We start from the raw sequence: 13,058 nt of genomic DNA, 5'->3' as shown, positions 1-13,058 counted from the left end.
CTCCCTAATTTCAAGAAAAAGAATCCCATCCAAATAATTTAAACTAATCCCAAATGTGATGCCAGTAACACAAATTTGGCTCCCGCTTTACATCCCTGTAGCCATATGACATCAGTGCAAATAAGGATTAACAGTCAAATTACACTACTTCCATAACACATTCCATTTAAATTATTTCCTACTGCCTTAAACCACAGAAATGTAATAGGGAGTAACATTTCGGATAAGGTAATCATGTCAAGCAAAATTAAATGACAGAATCTTTCATGAAATTTCAGTGGCCACACATAAGATGGATGCAGACATGGAAACGTAAGCTTCCATTCTGACCACTTTTAGATGTAACAAGGCAGTGGGGCATAGGTTCAGGATTGTAAAGGGTAATTTAAAAAAAACACAAGAGACATTGCTTTCTCTACACAGGGGGTAATTGAGAGCAGCAGTAATTTACTAAATATCAGGTGGTTAGAGCAGGACACTGAACTAATGGTGTCATGAGATGATGATAGAGTGGGTGAGGTGAGATGAAATGGGTCCAAAGGACTTTCATCATCCACAACCTCTCTTGTTTCGCCCACAAAATATACAGTCACTACACTTTACAATTTATTCTGCGAAACACTTTGAGATGTCTCGAAGACATGATAAGGCGCTATATCAAATGCAAGAATTCTTATTATTATTGTGATTTCTATGCCTAACTCTGCACACAAGAGATGGAACAACATCCAAAGAACACTTATTCACTAAACAAGAACATATCCTCTTATAGAAGATAGCTTATGTTTGGCTGACTTTACTCATGCTGGCCTGCACCAATGAGGACCCAGAGGTTGGTTTACTTGCTTTCAGTTGGGTTACTTTCCTTTCCAACATTCCCAGACTCTTTCAGGAGCAGTAACACTATTTCATATTAAGATGAACTGCTCTTTTCCGATCTAAACAATTGAGGAGGGATTCAATCATGTCTGACAGTAGACCCCAGACAATTTATTTAATAGAATCTGTATGATAACATAAGCAGCCATCGATTGCCAAATTAAAATAAGTGTTCATCGCAAGCCATGAACTTGTGCCTGGAACCCAATATGTTCAATACAAATTTTTTTATAAAAGTTCTCAAATTCAAGCAAACATTCTTCGAGTTGAAGCTTCGAAATACCACGTGGTGGTGGAGAAAATCCAAATTGTCTGCTACGCTCCCTTCTGCGCATCAAAAACAGTTGGTCAGCTCAGTCGGTCATTATAGTGCAATCTTGTGAACAACTGTCTGTGTTTATAAAACTTGATATCAGTGAACAAATTGAAGGAAACGATGAGCTAATGTGCTCTCCTCATTACCATAGTGAAATTTAATCCAGTGATACATCCACTTCGAGATATGATGGCACTGCAGCTACATAAATACTTGTGGATTTGATGGTGTGATTCTTTGTAAAAATACTACCCGTGGATGATTTGGATAACTTGCTGACATACTTGCTGAGAAGCACATCACAATAATGGTTAAGATGTTCTGAGAGTGTACTTAACAAAGCAATGACAAAGAGGGGTATTCTCTGCTAATGAGCCTCATACTATGGTGTCCACGCTCTATCTGCCACAGAGCATAATGTTAAAGCCAGCTCCTTTCAGAGACTCTTAAAGATGTACTGCTTAGAAAATATTTTCCTAAATCAAATTTAACTATAGTTTGGACCGATTGCATGGTTTACATTGACACAGCAACTTAGGTAATGCTGTAAGGAAACATAGAACAGTACATGCTGTGCAGGACTGGAAAAACCATGGCGTTCCATCTGGCCCATCGCAAAATAAAAAATAATCCTTCACGGCTATATGTTTCTGATCCTCCTCAATGGATTTCTTTGCAAAATAGGTATCCAATTTCAACTTGAATTTCCTGGCACAATCTGGCTCCACTGCTTCCCTGGGCAGGCTATCCCAGACATTCACCTTTCTCTTTGTGGAGTTAAATATGTATAATGACAATAACTTGCATTTATATAGCACCCTTCTGGTGGGGTAGCGTCCCAGAGTGCTTGACCTCCTGTTCACGCTCCTTCTGAGTTGGAGTCTGCGCCTCCTTACTTAATTTAGCTTACCAAGAAAGCGATAGAAACAGTGATGTGTAACTTGTGAAATAATAAAATTAGCAACCCTTGCCTTTGATATATCGCCTAAAATGTCAAAGTCTTAAAGTGTCTCACTGTAATTAGTATAATGTACAGTGACTGTGTATTTGTAGGCGAATGCGCTGCCAAGTTGTGCACAGCAATGTCCCTCCTGCACGAAAAAAAATAACTGGAGAATTGTTGACCAGGATAGCAGGAGAAACTCGCTTCTCTTTTCAATCAGTGTTATGGGTTGTTTAACATCCACCCATACAGATTTAAAGTCTCATTTGAAGGACGGCACCTCTGCCAATTTAGCACTCCCCCAGTATTGCACTAGGGTGTCAGCCTTGACTTGTGAGTTCAAAATCCTGATTTGGGGCTTCAACCCACGTCCTTCTGACTCAGAGACAAGAGTGCAACCAACTAAGCCAAATATGACATGAAGAGGGGAATAGAAAAGAAGATCGCAGACAAATGTAAGTGGGATCAAAAGACATTGATTAGCAATAGGCTGTATGTCAAAGACGGATAATTAGAGCAAGATATGTTTTATCCAAAAGTTGGCATCTCGTACAATAGAGTATTAGCCTAGACTGAGCTTAAATTCCCCGATGTAGCAATTAAATCCACAGTCTTCTGACCCAGAAGCAGTGAGACCTACAAGCTCACGACAGGATTGCATAATAAGTCGGGGATTCCTTCCAGTGAATGGACGCATTTACATTGGCTGGGGAGAATTTTAATCTGGAATTAGTTGGTGTCAGAAAGGATTTTTCAAAGGTTAGTACGATAGATATCTGGTTACAGGGAATCCCTTATTTTTGACTTGGTTTTTATTAAGGAACACAGGTATAATTTAGATCCCAGAGTTTATAGTAGGGACGTATTGAGGCAGAGGTACATGTGAATTCAGGGACAGCGACAAACATGAACCGATTCTGAGGGGTGCCTTTCATTATCATAGAAGACTTCCCGATTTTGTGGTTGTGCCTTCTTGATCTGTGAATCAGAGTTTCAAATCGAGTCTATCTGTGGAGCGCAGCATAACTGTTGCAGTTCCAACTTCTTTTATAGAGATTTGAATTTCTGGTCTATTTTTACTGGCGAGTACAAAAGAGAATAACATTTCATCTTGTTTCATTTGCAAGCAAGTACCAGAACTTCATTTGGAAAATTTGTAGTGGTGCAAATCACTGGCATTTCCAGTAAATGCCATAACAAGGCAAATTTCCTTGCTCCACGGGCCTCTGTTTACCTAGCCATAAGTAAGATAACGGTTGTTTGTCGATTGGCAGATCGATTGCCGGGGTAATAATCACCCACAAAAACATACAGTATATTCTGTGAAGCGCTTTGAGACATCTCAATGATGTGATGAGGTGCTATATCAAATGCGAGGATTATTAATATTATTATTGGCTGTGTAGTCACGCGGTACATTCTTGGTGATTCATAGTACAATTGTTTTGTTTGCAGGTTGCAAAGCCTTTGACTTAATCCTAAAGTTGCACATGTTATAAATGGGTAATCTGGTACCATGGCAGTTGTTCAGGATGAGAGCAGCACAGGTAGCACACTATAGAGAGTGACGGGACAGCTGATGCATTAACCTTCAATTGACTATTGGCAATGCGAGCTCTAGCAGAGACATCCCCCTATGTGGCCCTCCATTGCTTGTTTGACTACTTTCTGTTGCAAGGACAATCTTCATTGATTTGCAAGTAGCTTGTGGGTATAAAGCTGGGAACTGATCCTTTCCAAGCCTCTTCGCTCTGGGATTCAAGAAAGGAGGATTGGGCCAGGGAACAAAGGGAGGGCTGAGGCTGCCTGGTGTCCGAGCTAACAATCCCCCCAAATATAATAAAATCGATCACTCACTCCATGGCTGTTTATGGGATAGTGCTGAGTGCAAACTGGCTGCTTCGATCGTTCCACAAAATACACTCCTGTGAAGCACTTTGAGACTTGTCAACAGCAATGTGATAATGCACAGATTATTATTATTTCCATAAATGAAAGAGGAAGCAATCCAATTTTCTAGACACTGCAATTCATCTTTCTCATCTTGAAGAATGATGGGACAACAATTTACGTTGTTCTCTTGCTGGCTTTGTTTCTTTGGTGCCAGCTCTGGGCTCCAGTTGTAGGTAACTGGTTCGCTGGCTTCCTTACTGATTATCCTGCAGGCCTATTTTAATCTGGTTCAAATCAAGCATCATTCTTCCTCAGATCTTGATAACCGACAAATTAATGTTCCTATTTAGTGGCGCTACCTGGACAAGCAATGGGAAGCTCACCTCTGCCTCGTACTGGTAAGATGCCACGGTTTTGCCTGGTTTAATGTTTGCAGTAACCCAATGAATACATTTACAATAGTTGGCAATGGGGCCTCTTAAGCGTGGCAAGGAGTTTCCACATGTGTTTGATTCCTGGCTGATCAAAAATAAATTCCATCCCCGATTCTAATAATATAAATTGAGTCTGACTGGCTTTGTTACCATAAAGCCTTTTAGTGTTGATGTAAATATTAAGAGAGCTAGAACTGAACACATTTTCCTTTGAAATAAACGATTACAATATTGGATGAATCAAGGTTTATTTTTTTTTAGTGTATGTGATGTTCCCTTCCCCCAGTTCAAGCTAAGCAAATCGCCGTGACCTAACAGACAGCTCATAAATATTGGGGTCAGAGTTCACTTTTTAGCTGGGGGAACAAATTGTGGAATGCATGGCTCATTGAGCATTCTTGCATCTGGTCGAGAGTGCAACATCTGTATTCAAACTTATAACTCGAAGGAAGTTCATCTCCCACAGCAATCAATGAGAATTAGATTGTGGAGTGTTCACAAATAGTCTGGCTTACAGATGAGCTGCCAGAGTTACTGTAATGCCTTCGAATGGATTTTTTTTGTACGGTATTTACTCTTAAATAACCAAGATAAATAGATGAATAAATCGACAAATGTTTCCCATCAGCTTGGTGGTGAATTTCTCCTCTGAGATCTCCCTTGAATTCAAACCAGTGTGATAAAGCTGAACAAAGAATAAACCTTCTTTGTTCTTTGGTTTGAGCATGGAAGGTGATTTAGATTTGTTCTCTCCAATGATGATGTGGAAAGACCTGGGCAAGTAATCATGATAATGTTCAGCCAAAGAAAGAAACAACGCTGGTGGCAGGCTAAGGCAAGGTTGAATAACTTGGGTTAAACTGAAATGAAATCAAACCAAATCATTTCTTTGAGCAATTTTAGTCATTAATATATAACATACCGGGCACAAAGGTCCACCAGGTCTCAGCTAGTAGGAACATTAATCTTTAACCACTTAAGAACACACAGAATTTTGAACAACCCTTAAATTCTGTTTTAAGCTGACAACTAATTCTTTTTAAGAAATGCGAAAAATTAAGACTGAATTTAAGATTTTTCCATAATTGTGTGCAACCTTAAATTTTAAAAAGGGCCTTCTGGCCTAAGACTAGGTGGAATTTTGGTCCTCGTGACTCTCAAAATTCTTAATGGCTTTGCTTACTTCACACAGTGCACCGGAACATTTCACCTTTGCTTATAAATCATTATTCTGACCACCATGTTTTATTGAGGATATATCAACACAAATATGTGAAATAAATTATTATTCGAAACTCAGACTGACGCAAGGGCTATGGGGATTTTTAGTGATTAAAATGTACATATATTGTTTTAAATACACACGCATTATGTTTTGGCAAGGCTGCCCAGAGTCATTTGAAGGACACAAGCATTCCAGGTTTGGAAAAATGTGTTTCGTAGCTCCAGCTGACATTAATGAACCTCAGGCCAGAAAGGAGTAGATCATGAACATATGTGTAATACTGCTAAGCAATCACTCCTGTACACTGCAGTGAACACAACATTTAAAATAGGCAGAAACTAGATGGTTCTTCAAATCAGTTATGACCATTTATACTGTAATGGTTGCCAGGCATATCCTACTTCAGAAGTTCTCCCTCTGACCTTCTATTGCTATAGCCACAGGCCAATCTGCAGCTGAGCCATACCAGTACCATTCCTATTGGAATAATCACATTTCCAAGATGTGTCTATCTATTTAAGCATGCCTCTCATCCTCTGCTATCTTTACCCCTGATTTGTAAAACTTTCACTTCTCTTTACTGAATTTCACCCCACAAAAAAAGCTTGCGCTTTCGTGCAGATGAATATCTCAGCATGTTTGACGAAGATGGAGATAACCAAAGGAGAGGGAACTTTGAGAATGTTGGCCAGAGACAGTCCAAACGATGTGAAGGTTTTAAAGGCAAGGAGAGAGGCAAAGGGATCTTGAGAGTGAGTTTCAAGAGCACAGTGGCTGAAACAACAACAAAATTACATTTGTATAGCCCCTTTCACATTGGGAAAGAACTCTAGGTATGATTTTTGCAAGTTTCTCAATATCTGACACAGTCTTTACTGGTTTTTACTTATTTTCCCTGCTTTATACCATTAAAAGATAAGAAATACAAGTGATAGTCGTCGTGTTGTTTTAAGATAAATTTGAATAGCAATGTAACCAGTAAATAAATGCATGAAGCTTTGCAACAATGAATCTCCCCTTTCTAATTTCACCTGGAAAATGTACATTCATTTAGTTCGTCAGAACTTTCACCTGAATTTTTTTTTACAAAATCAGGAATTTGTTTCAAAAGAAAACACTGAAATTGAGGAACCTTCTTATGCATCCAAGACTCGGCTATTAACTGCCATCACAATGCGGCACTGTTCCTCCCTGGCTCTTGTTTAAGCAGAAACCATACATAAGCAATATTTTGCAAGACCACAACCCTATCTCAATGAGTGGTTGTTGTGTATCGTACATCAGGTTATTATTACTTTTCCTTCTAGGGTATCATTGCATCCAATCTATTTCTGTTCAGGATATCTAGTAGGAGCAGCTGGGAGGAATGAACTTGTTTCTCCGAATAATGGGCACAGCACATAAACAATTGAGGAACTGTGAAACAAAATAATGTCTTCAAAACACCGGCAGGCAAAATGTATTTGAATGCAGGGTTATATAGAACCAGGAAAGGCCAACTAGCCTGTTCCAAAGTAAAAGAAAATGTACCATTCACTGTTCCATCTCTCATACCCTTCAAATGATTTATTCGCCAATTAGCCATTACATTCCCTCTTGAAACAGCTGAAATGGTCTACCTTCACACCTCCCTGCATAGTACATTTCACACACTCATCCCTTTTGCTGTGTAAAATAATAGGGATTGAATTAGTGCTACTTTCCTGTTAGCATTGGGAGGTACAGTGTGGATTATTTCTGTATGCTTGATGTTAGGCTGTGCCAAATTCCACGTGGGCTATATTTCATGGAATGGAGTGCAACAAAAGTGAGAGAGTTGCTCTGAGAGTTAATCAGTGTGCAAGTTTAGAGGGCCTACTAAGCATGTAGTAAAACTATTGAATTGCCTCTTGAGTTCTATCAACAGGGAAAAAGAAGTGTTCATATCAGCTGAGCTCTCGAAATTGAGTGGCTCTTGGAAAGCTACTTTTGTTGTGTCACGGACATGCACATTTAAGGAATTTATTTATGACCATATGCTCACTCTTTATTCCAACATAAACCGTCATGTAGCGTGCTGAACACCATTACGTTGGCACTGCTTGAAAAGAGATGCAAGCTTCTCTCAGTGTAGGTGGGATGCATGGAAATCTCAGTTTCATTTGGATACTCTTAAGCATGGTGATTGGTTTCCACATGTGTCAGACACCCGGCTGACCTAAAACAAAATTCTCCCGGTATTTTATTTGACCAGTTAATAAAATTGGTCATTGTTTGTGAAAAATAGCTCTGTGCAAATTGGCTCTTGCATTTGCCTACAAAATACAGTCGCTACACTTTATAGTAAATTTATGGAACACCTTACGAAGACATCATCCCATGGAAAAGGAATTTATTATTTGAAATGTTATTGCATTGGGCTATCAATAAAAAAGATTGATTGTACCTTCTCAGGAAGAACCTACAATACATTTTCACACAGGACCAAAATGCTTTATTAAATAGCTTGGAAATCATAGAGCACTCTTTTATGAAACTTTTTTGAGCTCCCTTGTTCTATGAAGAATTATACAAATGCAAACAATTAGTTCATGGATTTTGGTTAATGGGCATTCCATAAACGAACGTCAATCATGAACTAAAATCAAAAGGCCATCCAGCAAATACATTCCAGCACATGTTTTTGATTGTAACATTGGAAAATGTGGGAAAACAATTGTGCCAATATATGGTCACTTAAATATCTTGCAATTTGGTGTGGCTATACAAGCAATGAAATATCTACTTGCAACACAATACAACTGATCATATGTCAGAGCAACACCGCAGTTGAAGACCATAGTAACATTGTTCAATGTACCATAGTAAAGTCCAGTTCAATTAAGTTCAGTGGAAGTATAATGAAGTCCAATGAGTAGATATATTCAAGTCTTCACCTCATTCAGACTTTCTTCCGAGGTGATGATAGCAACAGGAGGTAAGTCAGAGTACTGAGTTCAAAGCTTCTGCTGAGGTACAATGGTACACATTATCATTTGTGTTCTGATCTTTTGTATCACCTCATCCATGTCAAAAACTTCCAACAAGACCCAGTTTCCCATTAATAATAATAATCCTTGCATTTGATATAGCGTTTTTCACATCTTCTAGATGTCTCAAAGTGCTTCACAAAATAGACTGTAAAATGAATTAACTGCATATTTGTGGATGAAATGCAGCAGCCAATTGTGCACAGCAATGTCCCACAAACAGTCGTGGATTAAGTAACCAAACTATTACTTTTTTTTAGGGATTATTTTCCCTGGAAAAGTGATCCGCCAATCGACTAACAGCCGATTCCTACTTATTGCGAGGTAAAAAGAGGCATGTGGAGTAAGGAAATTTGCCTAAAATTGCACCCTGCCAGGAATTAAAGCGGGGTCTCTGGCTTGTGAGGTACGTTCTCTAACCACTGAGCTGCAGGATTTCACCCACTGTCAAAGTACAAGGTCAATAATCTTTGCTTTGATGTGCACAATGAAAGTACTCACGTCAACAGCACCCTGGAAGAAATTGCTCTTGTTACATCAACACTCTGTTCATTCTGGCAATGGACTGGTAGGTGAAGTAACTGGCAACTGTTGGCTTCCTGCATCAGCATTCACTGTGGAGCTTGGCACAGCCCCATAATGTGACGTCTGATTGCAGAAACGTTCACAGGCATAACGATGGGTGCAATTGGAGCCTTGAGCTGGATGGCTCAAGGACATCTGGCTCAAAGCTCCAATCGCACCCACCGCACCCACATCATGAACTTTCAGTAGTGATGGAACATCGGTAAAACTTGGAATGTGGACTTGCAAATATAGATCATACAGCAAAAAAGGACAAAATATACTATTTCACTTCCATCTCTTAGCAGCATTTGGCAGAGAACACAAGAACCATCAAGGTAGATAATTGGTCTGTCCCTGCACGGCAAATAGTAGAATTTGGCTGCTGCCTTGAGATGGGGGCCCTTGTTGTGAGTAATACTCATTGCAACGGTGGAGAATTTATAACTACTGATGTGATTATGTTACCAGGGCAAACAATATCTGAAGGACACCGAATCTAATTAATAATACTTTGAAATTAAATCATTTTAGTTGTATGCGTGTAGGGAGGTAGTTGACACAACATTCATAATGTGAGGGAAAACAAATTGACACGAAATTCATAATGCGAGAATGCCTTCCGGACAGAGCTTCCTGGAGCCATTCCAGACACAGTCAAGGTTAAGACCATTTGGGAAGACAAGGGAGTTTTAGATCTCTGTTATCTCCTGCTGGGAATGAAAGTTCTTGGCAGATTCAGAGGCCTCCCATCCACAGAGCAGATAACAGTAGAAATATTCCTGACCGTAGGTATGATAGCCAAAAAGTTTTGAATTGCAAATAGTCATAAGACATTTATTAATAGATGTCAAAAAAGATGTACAGAAAAATGCTCATTCAATGAATGCATGCGTGGCCTGGAGTTAATGAAGACAAGATGTTAGCAGCTGTAACTTTATCTGGCACATAAAAGCACAGTTTACAATGCAATTCAATACATATATAGTATGTATCTACTATATGTATATATATTCTTGTATATATATATTCCTGTATATGTGATGCCTTTCACATCAGGAGGACATTTGAAGGTACTGGGCAGTCCAGGTTTTCCACCCTACCCCTTCGAAGGGGCGGCGATGCGAGGGGGCGATACGGGGTGAATGATAGCTGAAAGCGCGGTCACTGAACAAGATCTTGAGGCCGAGGTGAGGGAACCAGCGAATCATAGGGAGTCCAGGATGAAGTCCCAGAGGGTGCGGGCAGATACACTGAGACCCCAACCAACAACGCTGGGGCGGGGGATATGAAGCAGGGCCCCCTGAGTGGATGGAGTAACCGGATTGGTAGCATTTCAGGAAATCGCAGAAGTAGGGTGGAGCAAGGCTGTGGAGGATTTAAAGATTAGGTCAGTGTAGAAATCACAGCAATCCCGCCCTGAGGCAATAACTGAGAAATCGTCTTAAATAAATTTCAATGAAAGGTATGTGAGCAGTCAGGGAATTTTATTTCATGCAAAAAACCTTCTAAATTCGGGAATACAGTATTTCTAAACAATAATCCTTGCATTTGATCTGGCACCTTTCACATTGCGAGGACATACAAATCCATAGTGTTGCTGTCAATTGTAATACTGTGTACTTGTAAATTAATGTGGCAGCGAATTGCACGTAGCAATGTCCAACAAAGTTTTAGTGATCAGTATAACCTTACTCCCGTGATAATAATGATAAATTGGTTATTTCAATCCACGACTGTTTGTGGGACACTGCTGAGAGCAATTGGATGCCATGTTTCTCCAAGAAAAAAATATACAGTCAATTCACTTTACAGAATATTCTGTGAAGCGCTTTGAGATATCTCAAAGATGTGATAAGGCACTTTATCAAATACAAGGATTATTATTATATGATCACCAAAAGGACAAGAAGGAGAGTTGGAGCAGGCACCTGATCTACAGCAGTGAATATTTCACTTTCAGAGAGCAATAGTTAAAAGGGAATGATACTCCAGTACATATAATGTAGAAAGTAGGTTTGAATTTTAACAGTGCTGTCAGGACCTAGCAACAAATTAATGATGCTTCTGCATGCTTCTGCTGTCTAACACTAGAGACACATCCATAGCTAGTTCCAAAGAGATGGATCTAGGCATGTGCGACTATCACTGGAAACATCTGAAAGAAACCTAAGACCCACTCTTCGTATGAGATACTTGATTGCCGTGGCTATCGGGGAAGACGCACAAACAAAATTCTCGACCCGATGAGAAGGAAAGGTTGGCAAATTAGCATCCTGTGGCTATCAGCGAATTGCTCAGGGATGCATGGGGTCAAGGAAGGGCATGTTGCTGTGCTGTAGAAGTATTTTGCTTCCACACGTTTGAAAATGGCAATTATGGAAGGAGGAAAAAAAAAAGTGAGGTGTTCTTTCAAACCCTCTCCCAGTTATTGGCTGTGTGACAACACAAATGTATTCGATTTTCGATGTCAAACTTCGACGCAACATGCAGTCAACGTGAAGAATTCAGTCCCTCTTGGGATCTACTTGGGGCTCCAGATTTTCTGGCTTCTGCCAAATGGCCAGTGGCAAGGTAATGCTTGTCAATGTATATCGGCTCCCAGGGCATGTGTTATCCCAGAGTACAGAACATGCCTATGGCCAGCGTGCAGAACCCCAGTAACAATATTATCTTCCACAAACATTCCTTGCAGCTGAATTCAACTCCCCAGCGCCCACCCCCCACCCCCCCACCCCTACCCCCCCAGCTTCCATAACAGCCAGGGAACAGATCTCCGTATGATGAATAGTTTTATTGGAAGAATGAGAGGAATCACAATGCATAACACAGCAGAGTATGGGTATCAAATAAATGACAGCAAGATCTTAAAAAAAAGTTAACAACATCTGCTAGAAAGTGCCAACATAAAGTGTGAATTGGAATTTAAGAGACCTGCTATCATCTATTAACATGTGGAATGTCTCGCTGGGCCAAATGGCCTATTTCTCTTAGAACATAGTTGCCTTCTGAAAGGTGTATAAATAAAGGTGAAGTACCCATAAATGTGTGAGACACGTAGGTAGGAAGTGAACTTTGCTTTATGCAGTGTAAGTATTTGTTATCGATCAAAATAGTTCCTCCTAAATTCTGAAGTAAGTTTTTGAAGTACACAAGTTCCTCCTAATTTCTCTTTTAGATTTCCTCATCGCTATCTTATCCATATCCAGGGGACACAAATATAAGGTAGTAACTCGGAGATCATTAAGAGAATTTAGGAGGAACTACTTCACACAAAGGGTGGTGAGATTGTGGAACTCGCTGTCTGAAGCAGTGGTTGAATCAGATAGCGTAGGTGCATTCAAGAGAAAGCTAGTCCGAGAGAAAATATAGCGAGAGAAATAAAAAAAAGTTAGATCTTAGTGAAGAATAACAAGAAAACAGGATAAGGTCAGAGTCTGTTACACTCCCTGTACTCCAATGCACAGAGCACAAAAAACAAAATGGGAAACTGGAAGCAGTAATCAAACATGAAGAATTGGATGTAATTACATTAACAGAAACATGGTTACAACCTGGACATGATTGCCGATTAAATATTGTAGGATATAATACATTTGGAAAGGACAGAGAAAGGAAAAGTAGTGGTGGGGTAGCAGTATTGGTAAGAGGCTTTATAATCACACTGGAGGGATATAAATAATGAGGGGGTAGAGATAGAATCCATCTGGTTAGAGATAAATGATAAAAAAAAGGACTAGCCACGCTATTGGGGGTGTACAGCAGGCCACCCGACAGCGGAAAAGAAGTAGAAGAA

Source organism: Callorhinchus milii, unplaced genomic scaffold (assembly GCF_018977255.1).
Source record: "Callorhinchus milii isolate IMCB2004 unplaced genomic scaffold, IMCB_Cmil_1.0 Scaffold1, whole genome shotgun sequence".
NCBI classification, from domain to species: domain Eukaryota; kingdom Metazoa; phylum Chordata; class Chondrichthyes; order Chimaeriformes; family Callorhinchidae; genus Callorhinchus; species Callorhinchus milii.
The sequence above is the reverse complement of the archived record's forward strand: the minus strand, read 5'-3'. Positions refer to the sequence as shown.